At 38.0% G+C, this 14,931-nt stretch overlaps 1 protein-coding gene across 6 annotated transcripts in view; it reads right to left on the bottom strand.

The window, feature by feature from the left end:
* PPP3CA (protein phosphatase 3 catalytic subunit alpha) overlaps positions 1–14,931 on the bottom strand; it is a 326,963-nt gene that overhangs the window by 119,526 nt on the left and 192,506 nt on the right. The window contains exon 1 of one of the 6 annotated variants that reach the window (XM_019415888.2): positions 14,747–14,864. The exons of 4 other annotated variants lie outside the window; for them this stretch is intronic. The gene's annotated coding sequence lies outside the window, so the exon portion shown is untranslated. Of the gene's footprint in view, positions 1–14,741; positions 14,865–14,931 lie in introns of those variants that run through there. One more of the 6 variants, XM_019415879.2, reaches the window with a different exon arrangement.

The following is a 14,931-nucleotide window of genomic DNA, read 5'->3' as shown; positions in this document are numbered from 1 at the left end:
TCTACCTCTTATTTCAGAGAACACTTTATGAATCTTGGAACAGTTCCTTGACAGACACAAACACTCCCAGTTTTCGTAACTCGTTTCCAGAGAGTTCTATTTTTCAACCAGTATCTAAGAGCTACAAGTGCTTAGATGTGAACTTCTGCGCAGTTAAGTCATGATACTGATATACAATATAAAGAGAGAAAGAGGCCACTAGTGAAGTAACTTCACTATGTTAATTTTTTGTCTTTGTTTTGCAGGAAAAGCTTCAGGGTGACAAACATTCTGGGAAACAATTAAAGCTAGATATATACCAAGAAAGAAAAAAGAAAGAAAGAAAAATAAATAAATAAAGGAACCACCAGAAACCTGGTTAATTGCTGAGAACTCAAACTGAGAGAATTATTCACAATGACAAAGAGTCATTATCTCAGTGTCCCCTGGCTGGCTCCTGGTGCATCACCAGCCTCATCTATATTCCCCACGGGAAGCAGCAGCAGCTCTAGGGAAGATCAGCAGTGAACAGAGAGTGTGTTATGTGGAAATAGTTATTTCATATGGATCACAAATGGGAGCCTGGCGAGAAGAGAAAAGCTGGAGCTGTGCGCACCAAGGACACTTTAAAAAGCCGTCCTTAAGAATAGAGGGATTGTTTTCAAAAAATTTGTCTTTAAATTGGACATTCAAGTGAAAAGTGGGGGTTGAGAGCTACTGTGCACTAAAGGGGCTCTCCTTTCAGTTTCAATATTTGGGGCTTTGGGCCTCTGCACCATACCATAATTAAAGAAACTGGGGAGAAATCATGAGAGTAGTTAAAATAAGTGGTCACATGACAGTAGTTAAAATAGATGGTCACATGACAGGTCAAGATTCTCTGGGTTCTGGTGACTTCACCTGCCACCTCTGCTGTGATTGCCTTTAACAAGTGCTTAATAAATAATGTCTGAATGAGGCAGTCAATTATAATAGTCAATAACTAAATACTGGAAGAAGAGAGGAAGAAAGAGGAAACGAGGGAAGGAGGTAGGGCAGGAAAAAGAAAGGTAGGGAGGGAATGAGGGAGTAAAGAAGGAAAAGGAAAACCCGAGAAAATGAAAAGAAGGCAGAGAATGGCAAATATTTGTGTAAACACTTGTGGTTGGAAATAAGGATAGCAATGCTTGTAAAGACACCATTCTACAGTTTCCTATCAGCTGCTCTTTTTTGCACTCTCTGCTCTGGATATCAGCAGAATACAATCAAAGCTTAAGATTTCAGGGGACTTCCATACAATGGTGGTGCAGGGAGATCCTGAACTCATCTCCTCCCATGCACACATCAAATCTCCAGCTACAGATGGATCATGTCCCTCTGAAATATTTGTGAAAACCACATGAACTGTTCTCCATAACAAAGGACAAAAAGACCACATTGAGACAGGTAGGAGAGGCAGAGACACAGTCATGCCAAAACCCCCGCCCTTGGCACAGTGACACATAAGAGTGAGGAACGTCCCCAGGCCAGCACTTCCCCTTGGAGGAGCAAGGGGTTGGTGCCCCATGTGGGGCACCTCGACTCCTGGGATCTGCATGAGAGAAAAGAGCCCCCAAAGTATCTGGCTTAGAAAACCCACTGGGCTGAAGTCCAAGGGACCCTAAGTGCTATCAGAAACTGAGATTCCCCATTTGGAGGACTCACATGTGGTCTCACTCACCCTGAGACCCAGTAGAAAAAAGCAGTTTGAAAAATGCCTAGAGGACATACGAAAGAGATACATTCGCTAATCTAAAAGCGTCTGCCGGAGGGACAGCAGACGGTTGAAACTCTTCCTGGAGCCTGAACTGCTGGTGGATGCCATTTGTGCACCCTCTGCCTTCCCTGGTAGCACAGGCAGGAGGGCTGAGATGCCGCACCCTGCCTCTGCCTTGCTGAGACAGGCAGGAGCAAGTGGTCAGAGCACCATCTCGCTGCCTTGCTAAAGCCTGAGAGTGTCCGCGGTTGCAGCACACCCCTGCTCCCTGACTGGGGCAGGTGAGTATGAATGGTTATGGCACTCCCCGATCCCAGTAACTAATGCTGGTGCACATGTGCCGACAAGGCACTCACTCGACGCATTCCTAAAGACTGTGGGCACGCGCACTTAGGACACTTCCCCATCATCTTTCTGAAGCCAGTAAAAGCATGTCTCTACCCTCTATGTGCTCCATTCTCTAATTAAAGCCAGCAATTCACACAGGGCATGGTCCTTCACCTGGCTCTCCTGGCCAAGGGGGCTGGAGATCCTGAGCACCATGTGGGAATGTAACAATCAGAAAGACAGTTCTTGGCAGGCCCCACCACCCCCAGGGCACTGTAGACAGCTGACTGGAACATAATCCCAGGCTTCCTGTGAAACAGGCCTATTTCCTTAGCTTGGAGCTTCAACCTGAGGGACTGGCTTCAGGTTTCCTACCCATCTAGAGGCTAAGGAGGTATTCCCAGGGAATGTAAGCGGTGAGATACCATCCTTGCACATCCCTTTGGCTTCATTACCCCTCAACAAGATCTCCCCAAAAGGAGTTTGTACACTCAGCTGGGCTCTATTTGTTGCAACTTTTGTCCAAGGGCCACCTCCAGATCTGGTTAGGAAACCTGAAAGGATTGCAAACGCAGCCCCACGGGACTGTATACATTTGCATTCATTAAAAGATCTGCCTGAGGGTCTGGCTTCCCATCAACCTGAAACTAGGTGCTTAATGAGATTCCTGCACATGTTCCAGTGACAGGTCTCGGCACACCCTCAACAATGGTGACATAGCAAGAATAAATCAGACAATTTAGACAATCACAAAGGTTCAAGAGACCAACCAAAAGCTAGGGCAAGGTTAAATAAGAAGATTTGTCACCCAAACAAGGCCACTCCTTCACGGCTCAGAGAGGCAGCTCTTTCACCTAATACTTAGAAACAAACACAGAGAGTCAAAGCAACATGAGGAAACAGAGAAATATGTTCCAAATGAAAAAGAAGACAAAACTTCAGTAAAAAATCTTAATGAAATGGAGATTAATAATCTACCTGTTAAAAGTTAGAGTTCAACTAAGGGCCATAAAGGTGCTCACTGAACTCAAGAGAATGGATGAACCCAGAGAGAACTTCAACAAAGAGATAGAAAATAGAAGAAAGTACCAAACAGAAGTCACAAAGCTGAAAAATACAATAACTGAACTGAAAAATACACTAGAGGGGTTCAACAACAGACTGGATGAAGCAGGACAACGGATCAGTGATGTGGGACTCACAGCAACAGAACTCACCCAAACAAAGCATCCAAAAGAAAAAAAAAATTGAAAAATGGAGATTGCTTAAGGGATCTATGGAGCAACATCAAGCAGAGTAACATTAGCATCATAGGAATCCCAGAAGGCAAAGAGAGGAAAATGGATAGAAAACTTATTTGAAGAAATAATGGCTGAAAACTTCCCTAACCTAGAGATGGAAAAAGACATCCAGGTCAAAGAAGCAGAGAGTTCTAAATAAGATAAATCCAAAGGGAGCTACACCAAGACACATTATAATTACAATGTCAAAAGTTAAAGATACAAAGAGAAGCTGAAAAGCAATAAGAAAGAAAACCAAAGTGTTAGGTTCAGGGAAAACCTCATAAGACTACTGGCCAATTTCTCAGCAGAAACTTCTCGGGCAAGAAGAGAACGTCATGATATATTTAAAGTGCCAAAAAGCATCCTATCAAGAATACTCTAGCCAGCAAGGTCATCATTCAGAATTGAAGGAGAAATCATTTTCCAGACAAGCAAAAGCTAAAAAAGTTCATCGCTGGACTGACAAGAAATGCTCAAAAGACTTCTTTAAGCTGAAAAGAAGAGGTACTATTTAATAGAAAGGAAATATACAGAAGCAAATATATATATATACACACACACACAAGTAAATATCTCCCTGGAAAAGGCAAATATACAGTAAAGATAGTGGATTAATCATTTACAATGTTACTGAAAGGATAAAAGACAAAAACAGTAAAATTAAAATGACAGTAATTAGTTATGGGATACATAAAACTAGGTGTAAAATATGACATCAAAAACATAAAACATGTGGAGGGATGTAGAGTTTTGGAATGCCTTCAAATTTAAGTTGCTATCTACTTAACATAGACTGGTATATACTTAGGATGATCTTTATGAACCTCATGGTAACCACAAAACAAAAACTTAGAGTAAATACACAAAAGAAAATGAAAGGAACCTAAACATAGAACTAAAGAAAGATATATGCAGCCACCATAGGAACAACAAAATACATAAAGCAAATATTAACAGACCTAAAGGAAGAAACTGATAGCAATACAATAGTAATAGGGAGTTTAACATCCCACTTACATCAAAGATAGACTACAAAGACAGAAAATCAATAAGGTAATATCAGCTTTTAATGACACATTACACCAAATGGACATAACAGATGTATATAGAATATTCCATCCAAAATCAGAGAATACACATTCTTCTTAAGTGCACATGGAGCATTCTCAACAATGGATCACAATGGGATTAATACCCAAAACAATAAGTCTCAATAAATTCAAGATTGAAATAATATCAAACATCTTTTCTGACCACAATGGTATGAAACTAGAAATTATAAAAAGAAAACTAGAGAAATTACAAATACATAAAGATTAAAACAAAAAGTGTTACTAAACAACTACTGAGTCATAGATAAAATCAAAGAAGAAATAAAAATATATACCAACAGACAAATGAAAATAAATACAACATAACAAAATCTATGGGATGGAGTAAACACAGTTCTAAGAGAGAAGTTCATACCAATCCCCATGAAATAAAAGTAATAAAATAAAGAATTTCACTTTACAACTAGAGAAGAACAAACAAAGTCCAAAGTTAATAGAAGTAAATAGTAAAGGTCAGAGTGGAAATATGTGAAATAAAGACTAAAAAGGACAATAGAAAAGATCACCAAAACGAAAAGCTGTTTTTTTTTAAATATTTTTTAAACATTGACAAACCTTTACCTAGGCTCACCAAGAAATAGAACAAAAGCTCAAATAAATCAGAAACAAAAGAGAAGTTACAACTGATACCACAGAAATACAAAGGCTCATAAAAGATTACTATGTACAATTATGTACCAACAAATTGGACAACCTAGAAGAAATGGATACATCCCTAGACACTTATAATCTTCCAAGATTGAATCAAGAAAAAATAGAAAATCTAAATAAACCAATTACTAGTAAGGAGACTGAAAAAACTCCCAACAAACAGAAGTCCAGGACCAGGTGGCTTTACTGAAAAATTCTACCAAATATTCAAAGAAGATTTAGTATCAATACTTCTCAAACTCTTCCAAAAAATTGAAGACAACAGAATACTTCCAGATTTATTCTACAAAGCTAACATTGTCCTGATACCAAAAACATAAAGGGCACTGCAAAAAAAAAAAAAAAAAAAAAAAAAAAAAGAAAGAAAGACAGAAAAAAAGAAAAAAAAAGGAAAGGAAAGAAAGAAAAAAAGAGAAAAGGGGGCACCTGGGTGGCTCGGTCAGTTAAGTGTCCAACTTCGGCTTAGGTCATGGTTTTGCGGTTCACAGGTTTGAGCCCTGTGTCAGGCTCTGTGCTGACAGGTTGAAGCCTGGAGCCTACTTCAGATTCTGTGTCTCCCTCTCTCTCACCCTCCCCTGGATCACACTCTGTCTTTCTTTCTCTCAAAAATAAATAAACATTAAAAAAAATTTAAGAGAAATAGAAAGACAGAAAGACAAAAGAGAGAAAAAAGAGAGAAAAAGAGAGAAAGAAAGAAAAAAAGAAAGAAAGCAAGCAAGCAAGCAAGCAAGCAAGCAAGCATTGATTACAGGCAGGCCAATATCCCTTATGAACACAGATACAAAAATCTTTAAGAAAATATTAGCAAATTGAATTCAACATCTATGATTCAACAATCATACATCTAGATCAAGTGGGATTTATTCCAAGAATGTAAGGATGGTTCAACATCCACACATCAATCAATATGATACACCACATTAACAAAATTAAAGGTGAAAATCATATGATCATCTTAATAGATGCTTAAAAAGCACTTGGAAAAATTCAATATCACTTTGTGTTAAAATTTTTCAATAAAATGGGTATAGAACGAATGTACCTCAACATAATAAAGGCTATATAAAACAAACCCACAGCTAATATCACACTCAATGGTGAAAAGCTCAAACATTTTCATCTAAAATTAGGAACAAAACATGACTGGCCACTCTGCCCACTTTTATTCAACATAGTATTGGAAGTGCTAGCCACTGCAACTAGGCAAGAAAAATAAATAAAAGACATTGAAATTGGACAGGAAGAAGTAAAACTGTCACTATCTGCAGATGACATGATATTATATGTAGAAAATACTAAATACTCCACTAAATAAAACTATTAGAATAAATAAATGAATTCAGTCAAGTTGCAGGATACATAAATAATATACAAAGTTCTGTTACATTTCTATACACTAAAACCAAACTATAAGAAAGAGAAATAAAGATAACAATCCCGTTAATAATTGCATCATGGGGCATCTGGGTGGCTCATTCGGTAAGTGCCCAACTTTGGCTCAGGTCATGATCTTGTGGTTTGTGGGTCTGAGCCCCATGTCAGTCTCTGCACTGACAGCTCGGAGCCTGGAGCCTACTTCAGATTCTTTGTCCCCCTCTCTCCATGCCTCTCTCCCACTTGTCCTCTCTCTCTGTCTCTCTCCAAAGTAAATAAACATTAAAAATTTTTAAAAATAATAATAATTCCATCAAAAAGAATAAAATACCTAGGGATTATTTTAACCAATGAGGTGAAAGACCAGTACACTGAAAACTGTAAGACCCTGATGAAAGAAATTTAAAAAGGCACAAATAAATGAAAAGATATTCTGTTTCATGGATCAAAAGAATTAATATTGTTAAATGTCCGTACTACCCAAAGGAATCTACAGATTCTATGCAATCCCTATGAAGATTCTGGTGACATTTTTTTTTACAGAACTGCAACAAAATTCTTAAATTTGAATAGCCAGCACAATCTTGAGAAAGAACAAAGCCAGAGGTATCACACTCCCTGATTTCAAACTATACTACAAAGCTATAGTAATCAAAACACTATGGTACCAGCATAAAAACAGACATATAGATGAACAGAATAGAATAGAGAGCCCCCAAACAAACCCCTGCATATATAGTTAATTAATTTAGGAGGCAAGAATACACAATATTCAGTCTCTATAAATAACAGTCTCTATAATGGTATAATAGCTTATACCATATGCAAAAATTAACTCAAAATGGATTAAAAACCCGAATGTGAGACCAAAACCATAAAACTCCCAGGAGAAAATATAGGTAATAAGCTCCTTAACATTGATCTTACTGATATATTTTTGCATCTGACTCCAAAGGCAAGGGAAACAAAAGCAAAAATAAACAAATGGGACTATATCAAACTAAAAAGCTACTGCACAGCGAAGGAAACCATTAAAAAAACAAAAAAGGCAAACTACTGAAGGGGAGAAGATTTTGCAAATCATATAATCAATAAGGGGTTAATACTCAAAATATATAAAGAACTCATACCTATCAAAAACAAACAAACCAAAACAAATAATCCAATTAAAAATGGGCAGAGAATCTGAATAAATATATTTCCAAAGAAGACATTTAGTAACCAACAGGCACATGGAAAAGATGCTCAGCATCACTAATCATCAAAGAAATACAAATCAAAACCACAGTGAGGTATCACCTCATACATGTCAAAATGACTATTAATAAAATGAGACAAAAATAACAAGTGTTGGTGAGGATGTGGAGAAAAGAGAGCCCTCATGCACTGTTGGTAGAATGTAAACTGGTACAGGCACTCTAGAAAATGGTATGGAGGTTCCACAAAAAATTTAAAAAAAAGAAAAGAACTACCTTATGATCCAGCAATTCAGTACTGGGTATCTACTGGGAAAAAATAAAAACACCAGTTCAAAAAGACACAGGCACCACTGTGTTCACTATAGCATTATTTACAATAGCTAAGATATGGAAATAATCTAAGTGTTCCTTCATAAATGAACAAGGAAGATATATATATATATATATATATATATATATATATATATATATACATACATATATATATATATATACACACACACTATATACCATACATATATATATTATATACATATAATACATACACACACACACACACACACACACACACAACACACACACACAATGGAATACTACTCAGCCATATAAAAGAATGAAATTTTGCCATTTGTAACAATATTGATGGACCTTAAGCATATTATGCTAAGTGACATAAGTCAGACAGAGAAAGACTGTAAGACTTCATTTATATGTAAAATCTGAAAAAACTGAACAAACAAAACAAGACTCAAACTCATAGATAAAGAGAAGAAACTGATGGTCGTCAGAGGGGACAGGGGACTAGGGTGGACAAAATAGGTGAAAGGGATCAAGAAGTGTAAATTTTCAGTTACAAAATAAATAAGTCATGGGCATGTAATATGCTGCATGGGGAAATATAATTAATAATATGGTATCAGCTTTATATGGTGACAGATGGTAATTAATATTGTTAGACTTTGTTGTGATCATTTTGCAATGCATACAAATGTCAAATCACGATGCCGTACCCCTGAAACCAATATAATAGTGCGTGCCAATTATACCTCAATAAAATAAAAATAACTAAATACCAAAACCTGTTGCTCTCTAAATAAATTGCAATTTACTGAACAGAGTAAAAACTTTGTTCTTCAAATGTTTGATGCAATGGAGAAAGCAATTAGTTAAAGCATTTAACTTAAAGCATCAGCTAAAAGTTATTTCATATCTAGTAATATTTGCTAAGTATTTTTAATTGGTCTCACCCATTTTATTTAACTTGCACGCTATTCATAATGCATGCTCCATTTTGTGAATGAGAAAAACTAAGGCTCAATGTGGTTAAGAAATTTAAATCATGATAATAAGCTGGTTTAGCTTACTCTGGGGTTTAGCTTACTTAATCCTCACAATTCCTTAAGGAAGGTATTATTATCAACTCCACTATGCCGATGAGGAAACCCAGGCTCAGAGAGCTTAGGTAACTGGCCTAAATTCCTAAGGCTAGCAAGTCATGCAGCAGACTGAGATATGGAACAGTCCTGCTAGCCTGGCCCCAGGGCCCATGGATTGCTCATGAGGCGAGGGAAAACTGGAGCTAGAATACCGGCATCCTGACTCAGAAGTCAGAGCTCTTCACTCTGGCCACAGTGACCTAAGTACACACTCAGTGGTTTCCTCCCTCTCCTCCTTGCCCACATCACACACTCACCTACCCCTCCCACCCAGGCTAAGAACACAGCCTGCCCCAGATTTCATCTGGATCTACATTAAATCTGAAGAGATCAAGGATTTTCTAGTAATCCAACCCTTCCACCAAAGAGACAGGTTTAGTTTATGATAGGTTTTTTTCCTAGAAGGTTTTTTCTTCTCTCTCTCTCTCTCTCTCTCTCTCTCTCTCTCAGTGAACAGGACTGGTCTTCCTTTGAATGTCAATAGAAAGACAGTTTTGTTTATTAATGGTCAATAATGGTTTTAATGACCAACTGTATTTTTATTAAGTAAAATGGATTCAAAAAAACAAAAACAAACAAACCAAAAAACCTCACAATGCCCCTAGCCTTAAAACTGTTCCTACTGTCTGTGCTGTTTTGTCATCACTTTAAAAATTCACAGAACAAAATTTAATCTTCTTGTAGGACCGCATAATTCCAGAAATAAATCTTTCAAAAACATACGTTTATGGATGTAGGACTAATTCTAAAATAGGTATCAACCAGGACTGCCTTTTTCTGCATTACTCCAGATACCTGAAATATATGCATCAAAACCATCTATGCACAGAAATGGGGCCACTGCTAGGGGCAGTGTTATTCTTGGAGTTACAGAAATTGGAACTATTCACAAAATATGCTGTCTGATTCTTAATGAAAATAGCCTAATAGAAATAAATATTCATGTATGAATCATCACAAAAATCATGATAGGATCAAGTGACAACGACCTTTGGAAATTAGTAAAAAAAAAAAAAAACATAAAATTAGGAAGCAGAATAGAAAGGTATAGCTGGGGCATGCCTGCTCCATCCCATACACTATTTTGAACTGCTATGTGCCTTATAATTTAATAGTGTGGTAAGTATAAATCTACATAGTAATTGCAGTGATGAAGTGCCCAACAAAATTCTGAAGTCCCTGTATTTATTTCTCCATGGAGAACCCATTAGCAAAGACCATTAATAATAAATACTTCTAATCCTTACAAATAAGGTTTGGTTCATTTTAAACGAATAACTTATTCTTCCTGCCCCAAGTTTTTTGTTCTTCAAAGTCTCCCCCACCCCTGACACAGACATACACATTTATTGAGGTATAACTGTGAAACAAAAATTGTACTCATTTAAGAGGCAAATGTGAGGCTAACCCAAGTCTTTCATCTTGAGAAGCAGGAGAATGGCCAACATGATTTCTCCAGTCTCTTCCCAGTTTAATATTCCCCATCCTGGTAAAAATAATATCCCCTGATTCCTGTATAAATGGGGAGTCCAACTATGCTATGTGCAAAAAGAAATCTCACTATAACTATGGTGAATTTTTTAGAAGCAGAGTACGTCTTGCGAGATGATTATTGCCTTCCCTGTTTGTTTCTGAAAAGCCAGGTTCGGGTTGCTTAAAAAAGGCACATCAACCCTGTCCGGCTGCAAACACCTTGAGAACTACTCTCCTGTAGACAAAGATGGTGGCATACTTTTGATTTTCATAAATTCCTGCTTTTGTACTTCCAGAGTTTATCTGTTCTTTAAAAATATGCTTAAAAGCAGAAAAAGGAAGTTATTCTTTCTAGTATGCGTGCGAGTCAAAGTATCCACATGGGCAGTAAGCAACAGGTTTTAGGAATACAGAAAAAAAAAATGAGCTCAGGAAACTTAGATACACTACCATGAAGAGTAAATGTGAATCCTTGTTGAAGTTCAAAATAATGACTTGGATTTCAAGAGTTTCTTTTTCTCTCTTACAAAAGGAAACATAACCTTGTTATTGATTATTTGAACACGCCCCCCCCCACCCCCACCCCACAATCACAATGAATTCAATCACCCAGGAGTCTTTTCACTGGATGCTAGAGTGTGGTGTAATACATTATACATCTTCTCAGGCTATAATTTTGGTATTTAATGAAACCAAACAGATTGCCTTAGAGTTGCTATGGGAACATTTATCAGATGGAAAGGGGCTGGCAGTAAGCGATCTGCTGCCAGATGGGAAAGAATTCATTAGCTCTAGGAGACTGGCACTCTCAAGAATCATTTAAATATAGACATTAAGGGAAAACGTTCAGTTGACGATTTGGTTACACAATCCTAAAATCTCTTAACACATAAAGGTGAGAGCTGTGCCTCTCCTGCAAGGCTCAGTAAAGGATTCTGAACAAATTCAACTACAGCTGCAAAATTTCTCAAGAATCGAGGGAAAAGGACAGATGGAGTTGGTTTGTAAGAGAAAATTCATTTGCTCCCGAGTGAACAGGGAAGCCAGTGTCTTCACTGGCACACCGTAATAGGGGTTGCTCTGAAGCAGGCGGGCTGATATCTTTTTTTTCCCCCCAGGCAGAAATCTGTAAATGACTTGGCTATGCATGCATTCTGTAGGAAAATTCTACCTTTCCTATCCACACTCCTTAAAAAAAAAAAAAAAAAAAAAAAAAAAAAAAAAAAAAAAAAAAAAAAAGTGAAATATATCAATTAGCTAAACTGATATCAGTAATCTATTCCTTCGATGGTATGTAGAAAATAAATGGGACCCCCTCCTCCACTCTTGAAAATTGAGTCTAGTCAATCAATCCACCCAAACATAGAGCATTCACAGGCACACAACTATACATAAAGTCCACGATATCTTGTCCCTGGGGTTACAATTTCTCACCAGTAAATCTGACTCTTCCTCTCTCTTTGAAAACATTCACTTTTCACCTCCTTCTTTGGCAAATGGGCACGCCTTTGACAGACTTTTTGTCAGTCAGCACTCGTTACCACCCCCCCCCCCCCATTCTCTCCCTGTTATTCAGGGGCTGGAAGTCTAAGCACCACACTTCTCATATTCCCCAGCTCTTCTGTTTCTCTGGAGATGGCTTAGATTCTGCCACTAAGATGTACTCGCGTAATGTGCAAAAGTGAAGGAAAGTGGAAGAACTCCTGGCCCGGCACCTGACATGACCACTGACTTTGCTAAATGGGCTTCGCTAAATGCTTTTCAGTGACTGACAATGCCACGTTCCACTACCAGTCACTAGCCGAGGGGCAGTGGAGCTGTTGTAGCTTCACCAGGCTTTTCCCTGGCGATTTATGGATGGCAGCCATCGTTTCCTGGACACGTGTTCACAGTCTGCAGTGCAATGAACAGCCGGGCAACAAAATCAAAGCCTCTGATATTCTAGCCCCTCCCAACAATTCTGTAGGTACTTAGTTCATTACATTAAATTCTTTTTCAGTTTGAAATATCTAATAGTTGCACTTCCTGCCCTGAACCCTTCTCCCAAGAAAAATGAGTGATTTAGATCTATCCAACGGTAGGATATATTGTAGTTCAAAAGTTAGGGTTGCGGGGTTTTTGGAGAGACCTCACAAAAGCATGTCACGGACGCACGTGGGGTCTCTGAGCTTGTTTGGTGAAGGCTTTCAAGAGGACACACTATGCTCTCATCCTCTCTTATTCCTACCTTTTCTATAAGGATTAAATGACGTTCTGGGGGAGCTGTGTCTATTCTTCTGCTCTGTCTCCTTCTCTCCCCTTGCATTTGTGAAAGGCCTGGGCCCCGTGGTGGAAGCCCAGCACGAGCCACCAGGATACATGCCGCAGTGTTTTCCATTCTCCTCTCTTCCTTTTTCTGCTTTGTCTGCGGGTAAGTATACTATAACTTAAAGATTCTGGTTGAATTCAGGAGCGGAAACAGGGAAAGCAGATCTTGCATTGTTTTTAAGTCTACTTAGGGGATCAGCAAAGAATTCTCCATTGGGCTCAGCCTAGCACTTCAGGTGCCATATTAGGATTCAGCTAAAGACTTTGCTAGTAGCTACTTATCATAATAAATAGATTTCTCTCAGGGCTCCTGAGTGGCTCAGTCGGTTTAGCGTCCGACTCTTAATTTCAGCTCAGGTCATGATCCCAAAGTTTGTGAGTTCGAGCCCCATGTCAGGCTCTGTGCTGAGAGCATGGAGCCTGCTAGGGATTCTCTTGCTCCCTCTCTCTCTGCTCCTCCCCTCCTCGTGCTCTCTTCTCTCTCAAAATAAATAAACTTTAATAAATAAATAAATAAATAAATAAATAAATAGATTTCTCTCATGTTCTCAGGTAAAAGTTGATAGATGACTCACTTATGGTATTTGCCATTTGACATCTAGGTCATCATTCTCTCTGCCTAGAAATATCTACTGAAGCTCATGTTGACACAGCTGGGACAAAATAGTGATTAAAAAGTGGTTCTTTTTATACTTAATATGTTCTATAATTTAATTTAAATTCAGGGTTAAAGAATACTCCAGTTTCCATTTTACCAAAACAAACATTAAATAAGAGCAAAGTAACTTAGGATTTTTTTTTTTTTTTCATGGTAACAAATGCCTAAGACATTATAGGAAGAATAAGTGATCAAGTCTACTATTCCCCAGCTTGTTCTCTCCATGGAAGTCATGCTTGCCTCTTTGCTACTGCATGAACACTCGGCCACATTTATGCCCTTATAGCCATGGTCTAGCTGTTCGCTCTAGGAAGAGCCCTCCTTCCACAGATCTCCTGGGCCACCTCCTCAGCCACTGCAAGTCTGCTCAAATCCCAGCTTCTCAATGGAGCCTACTCTGACCACTCTACTTTAATGCCACCAACTCTCCCCCCTGGTGAGAGTCCACTCTGCTTTTTCTACTTCCGTGCTGCTTATCACTTTCTAATTTGCTCACCTATCCTTTATTGCATATTATTGTTTACATTTTGTCTTCTACTGATAAGACAGGAAGGGACCTGGAGTGGTTTAGCTATCCTATTCCTTATTCCACATTTCTCTTTGCAGAAGGGCAAAATCTTTCCATAAACACCTCAGATTTTGGACTCAACAGCATGAAATAATGCCATTCGTTAATATAGACTAAGTAATTATTCACTATACAAACAGTAAAATACTTGCAATGTCAGTTTGGTATCTACACAATCTTCCAAGCAGCTACCGAAACCCGAACCCAAACTCAACCCTTTAATGTGCTTCACGCAAGTCATTATCCTTTCATCCAGTCAGCTGTAATCCTCAACTTTTTAAAATCTAATACCAAACCCTTCACTCCTTTTGCTTTACCCCAAAATAAGAAGAAAAATCCTCGAACATCTGAAACTTCTTCCATCTTTGATGTCTGTTCTAGGCTATCAAAATATTATAAAACTTTTATGTGTACATCAACAAAGTGTATCTAATCTCGAGATCACCAGCCATAAACAAGCACATAGCAGTCCTTTATGAGCCAGCAGGCATTTCAAAATTAAAATAAAAAGAATTTACCAAGCAATATTACTGAGATACACTCAAATTGGCATTAGCTTTAGTGGTAGTGACAGACATAGACACATAAAAATTTCTACAAAACAACAACAAAATGATTTTAATACTAAATAAGACTCACCTCACCTGGTTAATTAAGAGAAAGGCAGATGGATGGTATAATGATGGAATGAGCCACGGTAGAAGACTGCAGACTTGCTAAATTAGTTAAGTAAAATTTCAAGACACAGGGGGTGCTGAGGATACAAGTGGGTAGAAGCTGGAACACATCCTCCATTTAGTAGATTTAAAAAAAAAAACGAACTTCAATT

The sequence above is a fragment of the Panthera pardus genome, unplaced genomic scaffold (assembly GCF_024362965.1).
Source record: "Panthera pardus isolate Hobbes unplaced genomic scaffold, ASM2436296v1 HiC_scaffold_13, whole genome shotgun sequence".
NCBI classification, from domain to species: domain Eukaryota; kingdom Metazoa; phylum Chordata; class Mammalia; order Carnivora; family Felidae; genus Panthera; species Panthera pardus.
The sequence above is the reverse complement of the archived record's forward strand: the minus strand, read 5'-3'. Positions and strand labels throughout refer to the sequence as shown.